Consider the following 15186-nt stretch of genomic DNA (forward strand, 5'->3'; position numbering starts at 1 on the left):
CCAAGACTTCATTCACTGCTGGAAATGTAATTTTCAGGGCTCTAAGTGGCTATATGAACGAGCAGAAAAGCACGGTGATCTGAGTGAGACCAAAATGTGCCTAAAAATAGACACGAACTTTTTTTCTTATTTATTAAATGCAGCACACCGCTGGAACATAAGTACACTTTTTAGTGCAAATATATTTTAAATATTATTATTTCTTATGCATACTTTCAAACATATCTATGCTGCCATTGTCAAATAAAGAAACATACCCTTAGTAATATTATCGTGTCCGAATCCTGGTTTTGCGTATGGCGGTTGCAACAAGTTCCTGTCCTAGATGTCATTGCGCAAAAGCAGGAAGAAACAGCGTTGTCGGCATGACACAGCTGTAAGAAATCTGACTGGCCTGCAGCAAATGGGAGGTCTTTCCGACGGGCTCAACCCTCTGTGGTGTACGAGCTGCAGTCCCGCCAGCTTTTCCTATGTGTTATAGCAACGGATGCATACAGGACGCTGCTGACAGACGGAGACAGAGAGAAAAGCGGGTGGGCGGGACGCATAGACGCAAAGACTAATGGGCGATCAGGCAGGCGGGAAGGATGAACGGACGGACGGACTTAGAGGCGCGTGGACGGACAGTGGTGGGAGAGCGTTTTTTTTTTTTTTTTTTTGTTCATGTCGAGTTCCCACACATATACCAAGGTGCAACTTATATGCCACCTTAAACGTTCCCCTCCTTTTTTCTAAAAAAATATTTTAGTAGTTTTAACGCCTTTTCCGGAACTCAATGCATCTAAATTGCTCGGAATACAGACCATCATATTATCATTTCTTATGTAGCGAAAGTTTTGCAACTGTAATATTAAAACATAAGGATCATTAGCCCAGAGGGTTTTGCAGGGAAATGTTAAGCAGATCGAAAGAGCCGTCAGCGAGGTTGCAATTTTTCAGGTACCAAACCCCAACTATTCGTAGGCAGCAGTACAAAGCTAGTGGAAAAAGAGAGATGTGGCCATTGAAAGCATGAGTCCGAGAGGAGTAATGGCGATAGCGCAAGGTCGTCGTTTGCGCTCGCGACAAGGACACTACTTGCATACTTGCGCATACTTGCGCATACTTGCGCATCTAGCGCATACTTGCGTTTTGCTGCTCGTATTCGCGCACTGTTACACGCGTGGAAAACGAACGGGATCCCCTTAAAATGCGCAGACAGCGAAGAGAGCGCGGACGGAAGAGTCAGGCGCGCTCTGCGAAAAGAGCTTCGCTTGGGTCGGAAGGGGGGTAATATTTGTATTTTATCGTCGAAAAACATTGACGGTGAGAGACCGAGGCGATTCGAGAAAAGCGCCAGCAAGACGCATAGATTAAGACGAGAGGCGGAGGCGAAATGCCACAAACGTGAGGAAGGCAAAAAATTGAGAAGAAGAGCATCAGTAATGCTTTCACATTATCGAATCTAAGCTGTCTTAAATGCCTCTATCCATTTTCTGATTACCTTTCTTACTAACTCAATCAATATTTCTTCCTTTGTTTCGCTCGCGAAGTTGGTTTACCAGCGTAGGGGTGTGTTTATGGCTAAGTACGTTAGTAAGGGTAATAACTGTCAGCATTCGAGACCTCTGGTAAAAATGTGATTTAGGCACTGTGAATGATTAGGGGCCGTTTACTACACTGTAAGCATTTACTAGACTGTAAAAATACGACTAAATCACAATAGAAACGCGATGGCAGTCGTTCACGAATATAATCGTTGTTGAGCTCATAGCAGCAATAGTTCCTTCGTTTGATTCGCAAATGAAATCGGCACTTCAGGTTTCAGAGGTGCCTCCGTAACAAGAAATAGATTTTCGTTTTTAGAAAGGATGTTTTTAACGCAAGGCATCACTTACTATTGAAATTCACGATAAGAATCCTATCTGTAAATGTTGCGTCGGCTAGGTTCTAGTTAATAATGTGTCACTGTTTTTCTTTGCAGTGCGACCTACGTCTTGAGAGTGTAGGACATGCTTCACATGTAAAATATTTATATGCGCCTGAAGGTTAGACCATTTCCGTTAATTAGTTCATAGAAGTTCGTCACGTAATTCTAGAGTTGTTTAACAAATATGTAAATTCTCTATGGAAATTCTAAGTTAGCCGTTACAAGACCAGGCCAATTAGTTCAAAAACAAACTTTCGCGACTATTCGGAAACGCAGATTCTCTATATTTGCATGTTCATAAAAAGCACCTTAAAACATTGTACGTGCGTCTCACAATATATCTTCATCAGTGGAGTTCATTGGCTTTCTTTGAGAGTTTTGAAAACTCGCAAGAGCGCACGAAAAACTTTAAAATCAAATTTTTGTCACGAATTAGAAGCTTAGGCGATGCATGTCATCAACATGTGCATATAACAGCTCCTATATTGTCTTATAGTTGTTTCACAAATAAGATATGTTGCAGAATCCTGGACATCGTTTGTTTCACGCTTTTGAGAAAAAAAAAATGATAGAAATGAATTTGCCAACATCTCCGACGTGCTTCTATATATCTCTTTTGTCCTGAAAAAGTTAAGTCCACTTGTCGAAACGTTGGCTCGGCTTGCGAACTGAGGCTGCCCTTCAACTCTTGTACAGTTCTCTTTCAAACTGTTCAGCGATCTTCTTCCTCTGTTTCTAAGCTTATTTGCCGGGAACGAGCACTTGTTCTGGTTCATGCAAAAAATTATAAATTTTACAATGCAACACGCATCGCCTTAAACGTCACATTAAAATTTGTCAACATACTTCGAAAGCATTGTCTAAAAGCTTCCAAACAAGCACTTAATTCGGGAACGTACATTGAAATAGTTCCCACATCGCTAGTCTATATAGGTGGGCCACTATCAAAGCGCACATGGCCTAAAAATACTTCAATCACATCCTGCCTTGGAAGATAATATACGGCAACCATGTGGACCGCCTTCAGGTGCATACTAAGCCCTCACCATGGTTCTTCTTCCGCAACCACCCCCTGTATCTCATCCCTCCCTGCTTGTGTACACTGCCCTGAACCGTGAGCAGCAGCGCTACAAATATGCAACCTCCACCCGACGGCGAACTTTCCCCCGTGAGACTTGGACCCCCCTCACCATCTACTGGGCCCGGTAGACCCTGTTGCGCTTTAAGGACTTCGTTGAGCAGAATATCGAAGCGGACTGTGTTGCCAACGTGATAGACTGTAAGGATACGAATGATGGTGGGCAGCGGCGATGGGAAGCCCTGGAGCCTGCGTGGCACGAAGTCCTTGGCATTTCAAATAATTGTTTTCTAAGTCTCTCTCTGACTCCGGTAGAAAGGGGAGAGAGTGACACGGAGGATCGTTGTGTCGTGTATTTCCGGCGTATTCTACAAAAAGCGCCTCACCTGTGCTAGACATATTGAGGAAAGCATCTGTTGAGAAAGTCTTGATATCATAGCTGCCATCACAAGGCACTTGCACAGCCTCTGCCCTCAACGTTCGATCACGTTACAGGAGGCGTTTGCGGTGATATCTCGTGACGAATGACATTAATGATCGAAAGCAGAAATCTGAACAGTCGGCGCCACAGCTGATGTCATTAGAGCCCGCATGCGGCATACCGAAGTGGCAGATTCGGCTCCCAATGGCAGTATGCAGACGTTTAATGCGAAGCACATATAGCTTGTTCGGTTGAAAAGCTGTCGGCGTCGTAATAGTAGTATTAGTAGTAGTTGTCGGCACCAGCTGGCCGGAAACATTCGGGCGGAAAAATACTGATTGGTCGAAAGGTATATTACGTGACAACCACATGACCTCTTGCGAGAATTTCAAGCACCCCACGCGCAAAGTAAAGCTACGAAGTATATTCAGTAAACAAGAAGTCGCCTTTCGGGTTTTAATTCTGCTCTCCTGCATGCCAAATGGGCACGCGATGAATAGACCACAAAGGGTCCTTGGTGCCAAGTGTTTTATGTGGGCATCTTGTGAGCGCGTTGTAGTGTGTATGACTTATTAACGTTTGTTTTTGATGTGTGCTAATGTCTAAGTAATAATAATTTAAAAGTTAAAATGACTTAAACAATAAAATTTCCAAAAACTAGCGCTATGAAAATGCGGTGCTAAAGGGGCTTCGCGTCTACTCTCAATGGCTTGACGCATGCATTTGTATATCCATTAGCCCTTTTCCCGGTTTCTTTTATCGGTTAACCTCCTGTCTTTCTTCTTCCTCATCTTCTTTCCTCCTCCTCCTCCTTTCCAAAAGCAACCTTTTGCTGTGGTCACATTTTCACAATAATGAAAAAGTTTACCTCCCAATGTCGAATACTTCCTTTTTTGTTTTATGAACCCAAATCACTGAAGAACATTATGGTCGCTCTTCAGGAGCGGAAGTAGTGTAAACACTATACGCCGAATATCATTAGAAACAAAATGCTTTTCCCAAAACCACTCTCGAAGTATGCGTTTCAGACTTCCGCACCTTCCGTTTTCCGATGATGTTTCGAGGAAAATCTGATGGTGCAGTCTTAATTCCGGGAAAAGGAGTGCATTATGAAGAGTGTAACATGTCTTGCGAAAGTAGTCATTGAATTACTGCAAATCAAAGTAATCTCTTAATGCTTTGGCTTTTGGGAGCACTGAAAGCTATTTTCTGGTATGTCGTGTTCTGAAGGTAAATCTTCAAACGTAAGCCCGATTTTAGAGTTGTGTATTTCAGTTAGTGCACTTTAATTATTTTTTGTGATTTGAAAGCAGAAACCATGAAGGCAGGATTGATTATCCATGCTTTAGCGTACGAGAAGGAAGCCCTGTCATTATGGACGCTGGAGGTTCTGTTTAATCTATATTATATAGGTTTTCTTATTAATATTATTATTTACTTTTGCAGTTTTTGGTTCCAAGAGGGCCGATTTGAAGATATGAATATTTTTCCGACCAACATAAAGAATGGACATGAGTAGAAGCATGATTGATGATTTCTTATAGTTAGTATCTTTTCAAGCATCCAGTTTAACAGCATAATTTTTACGAAGGTATCGAATCTTGTCCCGACCGGCATATACCTTATTGCTTCCCTGAACTGCAACTGTTGTCGAACCACTGTTATATTTCTCTCTTTTTTTTTTATTTTGCAAACGATTCTTTTCAACAAAATTGCCGTTATCTTTTTGCAGGTTTACGCCTTCATCTTGTTAAGATCTCGATGATAATGATTAGCATGTTTGTCGCTGTGCTTGAGATACGGCATATAAATAATATAAAAATACTTTTGACCCTTTGGGTTCGATATAGAACTTTGTTTTTACTGAAACAGAAAAAAATATATATTTCCTCAGAAGTTATTAGGCCTACCTGTGGCGTATTACGCATATACGTATTGGTGAGACTAACAAATTTATTTCCTTCCTTTTCTTACTTTATTTTCCCTGTAACTATTTTCCTTGCCTTTTCCCCATCTATATACCTGAATAACGAAAGAAAAACATTAATAATATAGGATATAAAATTGACACCCACGATTACAATACCTGGTCATTCGAAGTTATAGCGCAGCTCGTTGTTTCGCAAACGACTTGGCGTTTTAATCGTCAGCTGCTTGAGCATAAAGCAAGCACCCATTCACTAAATAATAGAGTCCTTTAATTCACAGTGCTTCAAGCTGAGCAGCATCACCAAGCGGCGTATTGAGTAATTTCCGAAGCTTCCTGTTGAGTAGCGAAGGCTGTCATCGAATTAAAGAATTCTTATAAAAACTTAATGAGAGCGCAATTAAAAACGACGTTTCGCAATTTCTCCTTCGCGTTGTATCAGCGCTGCGTCTCTGAGAGAGAAAGCGGTAGTTCGAGTTCACTTGTTCAGGAGGAGGAGGAGGAAGAACATTTATTTCCACCAAATATGGTGCAGCAGCCACCTACGGGTCCGCACGCAGGCGTCCGGGGAGGCAGTTTGTCACACCGCGGCCAGAGGACACCCAGCCTCGTCTAGGAGAAGAGGTCTTCAGCCTCGGCCGTCAGGCGGACGGCGAATCGCTGTGTTTTTTCGTCGGAGCTTCTTAGCGTGGTCTCCCATTCATCGCTAGTTTTAATCGCTTTGCGCCCTGGGGCACGAACTTGTTCAAGTTTTTTTCTGTCTTTTCTTTATTTTGCGCTCTGCTACCGGATGTGTTTCTTAAGACGCAACAATTTGGGAAGGGGGGGGGGGGAGGGGGGGGGACTGCATAGCTCCGCTTTTAAGACCCGGAGACGTCAGCGTTAAAGGGTCTCCCAGGATGCCTATGCTGGCATTCACAAAACAGTTCGAAATGATAATTGTTCCATATGACCATGCAAGATAGCATGAGGCCGATTAGAAATTTTGCGCGTTAGGTTGGCGTTTGTCACTTGCAATGATTGGTCCCCCGGGGTCCTCTATCTCGGGTATAGACCATTCCACGACCCCAGAGAAACCGAATTGGCGGGGCTCTTAAGGTGGGCAGTCGTCAAATCTCCTGTGTTAAGACAGCAGACAGCTGTCCAATGGGATAGCGTCGTTCACCCCTTTGTGAAATTGTGCCTACTTAGGTTTCATCTTTCAGTGTAGGATGTCACAGCTTTCAAGGGTCAGTCAGGATCACAATGTTTCTATAGAACGGGCACCAGGAGCGCCAGGAACGCCAGAAACAGGCGTCTAAGAGCCGCGCACTAAAGCATGGAGGATGCTTAAGCTCAGTCTTTACGGGTATGCCGCAACAACTTTAATGACTATTGTCAGGGGTTCCCGCGGCGGATCCGCGGCCATGTTCACTGTCGTCCACTCTTAGTTTGAACATGCGAGCGAGTGGCATGCGTTATTCAAAATGCCACTGCGTCCCTCGCAGCTGCCCACCGTAGCAAATAGGAAGACGGTGTGAAGAAGCGGCTACTGGTTCCTCCTAAAGCCATAAGCCACTTTGCCTCGATACGCGGCTGAGGTGAACGCAAAGGCATTTCGAAGAGCGCATGCCACGCGCTTGCTTGTTCAAACTTAAAGTAGAAGACCGTATACATTGACTTTGCTGCTTGCTTCTCAATCACTAATCCCTTATTTTTGCATCTAGTTACAAGTACACGTTAGCATACCGTGGCAAGGTACAACATTTTGTGAAAAATCGTCCGACATGCATACATAGTACAACCCCGATTTAACCAAACCGGACGGACGTACCCGAGTGGTCTCCAAACTATCTCGTCTGACGCGGGAGCCGAGCTTCCCTGAAAGGTCTATTTCCATTTCACAAAAGGGACCCTAGTCGACTCTTTCGTCTCGTGACGCCACATACCCCACGTGCTGATTGATTCCGGATTACCAAATGGCAGATGCATATTACAATTTTTAGCTGAAATGCTGAGACCGAGGCCGCCGACGCTCACGCTGACACGGCGCGATACCTTCTGGAGAACTGGCGTTCAATGCTATCGCGTTACTAATAATGTAGCTTGCCAACAAGAGTTCACTACAGGGTCTTAATGGACCTTTTTTTTTAGAGAGAGTCAGGCATGCAGAAGAGCGTCACAATCATCTAACTTATTAAACTGACCCATGTGACTAAGCTGCAACTAAGTACCATTGAAAAAAAAAATCGCATATTTTGATCGAAGGTGGAAAAGGTAGCATGAAGATGAAAATTGCAATTTCGCTGGTGCAGAAATGTTCTATAAAAAGAAAAAAATTTGCTGCAGCTAACATTTGGTAGCTGGTGGACACCTGAGTATTGGAGTGCGCAGGTGGCCGCTATCACTGAATTGACGTAGCAGTGCGCGCTGGTAATTAGGGGTGGAGAGGGAAGCAGTGATTCCACAAGAGATGAGATCGAGATGAGCAGGAAAAATTAGATGACCTCTATATAGCTCTCCCTCATTATTTGGCACAGTGTAAAACGCCCTACGTGGCAGTACCTTGTATGAAACACAGTCGTTCTAATGCGCACGGTTAAAATGAAAACATATTTGTTGAATGAGGTCATCAGAGGTTTACGCCTGCTTTATTCAGTATTAAAAAATTATTCCTCATTACCTTAAGACATTAATAAGAAGATATTTTGCGAGGAGGGGCTCAGAGATGACCAAGTTTCTTGAAAATTCAACGATCTTCTCTTTCCCGGCCATTTTGCGAATACACAAGATAAACCAATGCGCTTGTTAACCGTTCTTATAGCAGTCGGAGAAAAGACAAATTTGCCTGAGTTGACGAGTTTAAGACCAAAACGTGTTTTGAAAGAACGCAGAGCTAAGATAGCCGCAGCTAACGAGAAGAAAAGGTAATTGGAAACCGATAGGAATGTCTTATTTTAAAAAATAATTCCTTCGTCATAGTAATCATTAGGCAGACGATTGCAGGCAAAATATGACACCATCGCGTAGTAGATATATAGAAAGCCATCAGATGCTCTATTGGAGGTTGAGGCCACCAGAAGATCTCGCCAGTATTTGTGATGATTCGTAAGTGAATTCAAACAATGCTGAAAAAAAAAAAAAAACGTATACCTTGGCACTGGTTTCTTATTGCTTATGATAATAACATTTTGGAACTCAAAGCTTAAATGTGGCAAACGCAACACTGCTATTCTATGTGTAAAAGTATGTGTTTAATGGAAAATTTTGCCTTATTCTTAAAACGAGTATAACACCGTATCTCCTCACGCACTTCCACATGGCTGCTATATATTAACAATCTGCCGCTCATGAGGGTAAAATATGTCTCAGAGAATAATAACCAGCAAAGAGACGAGGACGAAGACGATGTACACACGGCAGCTGGACTAACAACTGTGCTCTATTGAAAAAATAACATTTTCCAAGGAACCTTGCAAGACAAGCGCTTTCAGGCAATGGGAGAGAGCACGCGCTCGGCATGTGAAAATAGGCTTTCATGGACTGAAATAATAAAGCGAGATAAACAGCAGGATAAATTTTCATAGGATGCACCACTAAGCCAGTTTACTTCACAGCTCAGTGCCCTTGTGGCTATAAAAAGTCCAAGAGCACAATGGAATCTACACTGCAGAAATACGAAAGCCGGAGCGTTGCTGCTGCACAGGGTGCATCACGTTTGCTGTCATTATTATTATTATTATTATTATTATTATTATTATTATTATTATTATTATTATTATTATTATTATTATTATTATTATTATTATTATTATTATTATTATTATTATTATTATTATTATTATTATTATTATTATTATTATTATTATTATTATTATTAAATAGATGCACCGTCATTTTGATTGCTACTGTCATCACTACCATTATAACTAATTTCAGCGTCATTGACATCGCCACTATCATCCTCACGGTAGACAAAGAGAATTATGATATGTGCTTCAAAATCCCGGTACTTCATTGCGCCAGGCATTGCGTCCAGAGCTTTCACCGAACGTTTCCGACGTTCACGTGGTCTTCCAGTTTTGAGCCAATGCGGTGCGATAATCTATTGATGCCTGTTGTGCTGGCGGACTAGGTTTGACACATACCCTATGTCAGACAGTTAGTTTCTCGCTTCTTTTTTTTTCTGTAATAGCTCCCATTCAATTATGAGAGCATACCTGCAAACTGACTTTGTGTACCTCCTTCCCAACTTATTGGTCTCTGCCAATTTTACTGATCGGCCCTTATTATACGATTATAAAAAGAAGTTCACTATTCAGTGCGTTTTTTGCCAGGTCGCTTTTCTTATCAGTGTTTATTCTTTGTTTCACAGAAAATTTATACAAAAAATTAATACTATGTTGTTCCCACCTCCATCAAATCATTCTCTCTATTCTAACTGTATAGGGCATGTGTTAAAAATAGTACGCAAAATGCCGATCTCACCTTCTACTAAAACGTTTTTCTTTAAACTTCATGCCGAAGTTCTAACCGTTAATGTGTGGCTTAACAAAAAAAAGTATTTTCTTTCTTCTCTTAATTGCTTCCTATGTGATCACCTGAAATCATCGAAAACTGTTTTATTGCCTGCAAAGATGCCATATTATTTTGGGGCATTCTACAAAGAACACTGAAGACTGTATTCTGATTTCCTTCAGCGTGCGTTGCCTAATGGCCACTCAACATAACCACGAAACCTTTGATACGATTTGACGCGTATGTTGGATCAGAATGGTGAGCCTCTCGTTTCCCCCAGAACTCATTTCAGCCCGATGGTGCACCAGCTGATAAACACTTACAAAGATAGTGACTATCAATCGGACTGGCTGCCATTACCGAGGTGTTGTCTTTTCTTGCCGCCGTTTTAATGAAGTTGTGTTAAGACGTACTGTAGTTGTGCGGTGCTGTGTTGTATGTTGCAATTAGACTTTTCGGCTACAGACTGATTTCTTTGTAAACAATGTATATAGCTCTGAATTCCTGGATTTAAAGGCATGTAATAAGTACCATGCAGAAAAAAAATAATATTCTTGGGCATGGCGCAGTTGTTGAACCGCTCAGCTCTCGATCCAAGGGATGGAAGTTCGATTCCCTGTAGAGACAGAATTTTAATTTTTCCGATGACGTTATCAGGATAATTGACAAGTGACATCAGCGCACAAATCCGACGCTCAGATCCCGCGTACATCTCGCGCACGGGATTTTGTTTCAGGAGCCTAGAAAGGATTTCGCCTTAAAAATTCGTTGGAGGGCACTTATATCTCTCTTAAGTGCGGTAAGGCAAAAGCCTTTCCTGAACACTTTTCCCCTTTTTCAGTCATTTGCTTCCTCTCTTAGTATTTCTTCATTTTTCCTCTTTTTTCTCCTTTTGCTTACCTGTTTTTACGCTTTCTTCGTTTTTCTCTTTTGATTGCATTCATCTCTTTTTATTGTGCTTACTCTTCTTGTACTTTTTTGCCTTTCACTCTTGACTGGCTGTTTTTGATATTAGTGGTTTGGTTTGTAGGATTTAGCGTCCCAAAACAACTCGGGCTATGAGAGACGCTTTTTGATATTGTAATGCAATGACGAGTCCTGGCATTAAAGCTTTACAACGTTTTTGCGTGTTTTCCGAATTTCGACGTCCATGGCTATATTGACGCCGAACTGACTTTTTCGACTCTAATTAAGAAACTAATTACTCCATACCAAGGAGGTTTTGCACATCGAGATTTTTACACTCTTAACCTCATAACACATTCTTTTACTCATAAATCGTGTCATTTTTCGAATACGGTGTGACACGCTTTGCGGACGGGCACTTTATGAGCACACCCATGAGCTTATAAATGCTTTCACCTTAAAATAGAAACTTCGTAACGTGTAATCACGCCGTAAGGCTTTACCCTTATTATTTATTTTGCTCGGTGTGCCATTAGATTTCATTCTTTTCTCCAGCACTATATATGCCGGACCGTAAAATCAGTACACAACCAAAATATGCTTGTTGGCTTCATCTAGACGCGATATAAATAGTAGTTATTAACGTCTCTCGGTGAGGATGAGGGCGCGGCGTTGTTGGTGCGAATGTTACCAAGAGTCGCAGTTGGTGCCGCACTGGTGACAAACGACGACAGCTATCACTGACAGCAGCATTTCACCGTGAATCTTCACCAACTAGCCAAAACCTCTACCTTACTCTAGACAATGCTGACCTGCGTTCCTTGACCTGCAGATTGTCAGATGGCTTTCCACGCACTCTTGAAAAGTCGTACCCTCATCACCGAACAAAAGGGACTACTAAACATGACGAAATGAATCAAAACTTAATAAAGATCTCTTATGAAATACTGGTCTTGGCGTAGAAAATACACTAGGCGTCCTTCAAGTCGTTCCTTGGACATCAGTTTTAATTTTCAGGCAACTGTGCAATATTATAACAGTTATGAAGCAGGACACGAGTTAATTGGAAGAATATGGGCAAGGCCTATTCTTCCTGCACTGGGTATAGTCCGGCTGGTGATGGCGATTACTGTCACAAAAATAATAAAGACAATTGTGTAATCTCCTGTAGTGCATTAAAACCTTTTTTGTTTTGTCTTTTTCGCTAAAATGCAGATGCCACCAAAAAAAAAAAAAAAATTCCGCACTTCTGAAAGATCTTGACGTTGGCAAGAGTGATCGCTGGAAAAGAAAGGAACAATGAGCCTCCCGTCAGAAATCTGCGAATATATTGATTTTTAGAGTGGAATTTCACGACAGGCAGAAAGATTTCTTTCCAAAAAACTGCCTATGTAAAATCCTTTTGTCCAGAATTTCTGGGCATGCAAATGCAGGCGCCACAGATCGTTACGACTGAGATGCGAAAGCGGCAGTGTACCACGGAAATGTGCACAGCGATCTCTCATTGCTTTCAGTCAGTCCTCAGCATCATGAATGAGTCGTTGTGGGAGAGAAAACTGTAGAGACGAACCGAAGCAGAACTTTCCATCTAGCGCTCTGCATTCGCGTCTATAATGTACCTTGGACGCGCATGCAAGCTTCATAACGCAGAAACCTCCGCTTCCATACCTGATGCGTATCTTGGCCAGTAACGCAGCATCCGACACAAAACACGGAGTCGTTTGCATCTGGTTTCGGTGTTGGATTCCACTCAGTCATGAAAGTGGATTTTGATTAACGCTCGCCGTTGCCTATAGTCCTGGTGCAGATGGTGTACGACCGAAGCATCGCAAATATTTGCATATGTCTACATAATATGCTCACAAGAAGAATGTTCTTAACAGGTTTGCTGGATTTCCACATTCCTAGGCGACCACTCTGTATACAGAAGAGACTCGCAATTGTAATGCAATTGGCGGCAATGCATGGCTCACTCTTCCGCAGCAAAGGAGTTGAGTGTTGAGGAACCAGCATAAAATATGCACTTCTCGAAATCGCTACTCTCACCTGAATGCTATATAGTGATAGCATAGCTCTCAGATAAGGTTTAAAGAAAGGTTTAAATGATGCAAATTTATTAAGAATGGCGCCGCTAAGACGAATGGGCTGCTGTAAACTCAGCAAAAAGACGAATAGGTAGGCTGCGATAGAACACGTGACGTGGGCACTACGCTGCATTATCTTGTTCCTCCAAATAGGATTTGTCTAACCTTACTCCTTGAGGCAACGGCGCAATTGTGAGCATGTTTGAGACGCTGGTGCATACGAAGACTGTTGACTGCTGCAGTTCCGCCGTTCGAGGTCAATCTTAGGTCCACAGCGTACCGCTCCTAGACATGGTAAGTCATGACTTTATAGCATTATAGTTCACTATCACGCTATAAAATTTAGGACCACCAGTGCAGATAAGAAGAGCATGATGCAGAACAGGATGGGAAGGAAATATATCATTTCCAAAGTTCAATGTTTTGTTAGGAGCACCAAGAAAAGAAGGGAGAAACTTCGTTTCCCTCATTACTTTGTGGTTCTGTTTTCTTTGTTTACATTTCCACGCCAATCGAAGCTACGTTGTCCGTCAAGTATGTCGCCCAGCTAAATAGTCGGTGCTATTTGCAAGAGAGGGCTAACATTTCCCTCAACCGGTCACTGCTAATATTATCCTGACGTACAATTGCGCCTACTGTAGCCCTCATCCTGGCTTCTAACAAACTAAACAGCAGAGAATCAACATTCGTGACCTTGACATAGGTGGCCATCATCGAGCCAAAAATGAGCATGCAAAGTACGGACTGACAAAACTCCCTAATAGCAGCGTTCGCACAGGATAAATAGCTACGCTTGGAGTGATGCAACTTAGAGGGGCGCAGATATTTGTGGCGTCATCCTGAGGCGCACTGTGCACGCCCGTCCCTTCCCTTTCCTTGCTCTCACCCAGCTCTCACGGAAGTCATGTGATCGTTCTGGCTGGGTATATATTTGATGGTTAAATATTAAAAAAGGGCATTCTTGGTCAGGATACCACGAGCGTCCGTCTGCTTATCTGACATGGTGGCAGCGGTGGGATCAAAGCCGACCCCGACGTAACACCGCTGCAGCCCCGTCAACCGGCGAACGATCAGCAACTGCATCAAAGCGTTCCAGCAACTGCATGAAAGCGTTCCGGAGTCAAGCGACAAGCAACGCTTCGGAACGGCGGGAATCAAGCCTCCGAGGCCTTTCGACTTCCATAACGCCGCGGACTGGCCTGCCTGGATGGATGAATTTGATGACTACAGGTTCGCGTCCGGACTACACGAGAAGCCAGACGAAGTTCAAGTAAGGACTCTTTTCTATACAATTAGCATACAATCGCGGGATATTCTTCGATCGTTAAGCATCACAGACGAAGAAATGAAGTACCTCAGCTTCATAAAGTCGAACCTTCATATCTACTTCGTCTACACCAAGAATACAGTCTACGAGAGTGCTCGCTTTAATCAACACAGCCAGCAACTGGGCGAAACAGTAGAGGAGTTGGCAACCGAGCTTAAAAGGCTAGCAGACAGGTGCGAGTTTAAGGACATGAAGGAACGCTTAATTAGAGACGGGTTCGTAGTCGGTCAATGGGACCATGCATTATCGGAAGAACTGCAGATGGATCCGAATCTCACGCTGAACACTGCTTTGGCAAAAGCGCGTACGAGCGAAACGGTGAAGAAACAGCAAGCTGAGCTAAAAGGAAACGACAGTGCGATCCCAGACGCTTGCGTCGCCATGGTAAGAAAATGGCGTGTAGAAACACGTTTACACGCAGACAGAAGTAACTGCCAGAACAGCTGTAGTTTCTGCGCTCGACCATTTCATTCGAGAAGCAGTTGCCAAGCGCAACAAGAAAGGTGTAGGTCTCGTCGAAAGTTAGGCCACTTTGAAAAAGCATGCCGAAAAAAAAAAAGCAAGCAGACGGGATTCTCAACGGCATTTCAGAACCCGAGAAGAAATTTCTCGGCCCGGTCTAGCAGTCCCAGATAAGCGACGAGCGTCTGTCTGCTTATCTGACAATATGTAGCAAACCCAGATCTCAACGTCGGTGTCACAAACTATTCGCAAATAAAGTTGGTGAAAACCATGTTGTGAAGAAAAATGAGTAGCAATGTGTGGCAGTGACTTTCAGTTCATCCATACTACTGTACCATCCATTGGTGCATCCATGGTTAATGAATGCCACTATTTCAGCCCCACACCCCTCCGAGCACCTCCCCCCATGCACCCACAAGCGCATATTTCGTTTGACCTCACGCTTGATTACCGGCGCCGCTGCATATGACGAAAATTAGCAACGAGTAGGTTGCAATTCACGGGACACCCAGTATTTGCTAACACCTGCCCTATATCCTTTTCTATAGCGTGTTTATTCGCCCTCTTTTGTTATT

General features: G+C 43.0%; 1 pseudogene; it reads left to right on the forward strand.

The window, feature by feature from the left end:
* The first annotated feature begins 2956 nt into the window (after window positions 1-2956).
* LOC146191287 (uncharacterized) lies at window positions 2957-14772 on the forward strand (annotated as a pseudogene).
* Window positions 14773-15186: the final 414 nt, after the last annotated feature.

The sequence above is a fragment of the Amblyomma maculatum genome, chromosome 4 (assembly GCF_055883805.1).
Source record: "Amblyomma maculatum isolate TAMU_Amacu chromosome 4, ASM5588380v1, whole genome shotgun sequence".
Taxonomy (NCBI): Eukaryota; Metazoa; Arthropoda; class Arachnida; order Ixodida; family Ixodidae; genus Amblyomma; species Amblyomma maculatum.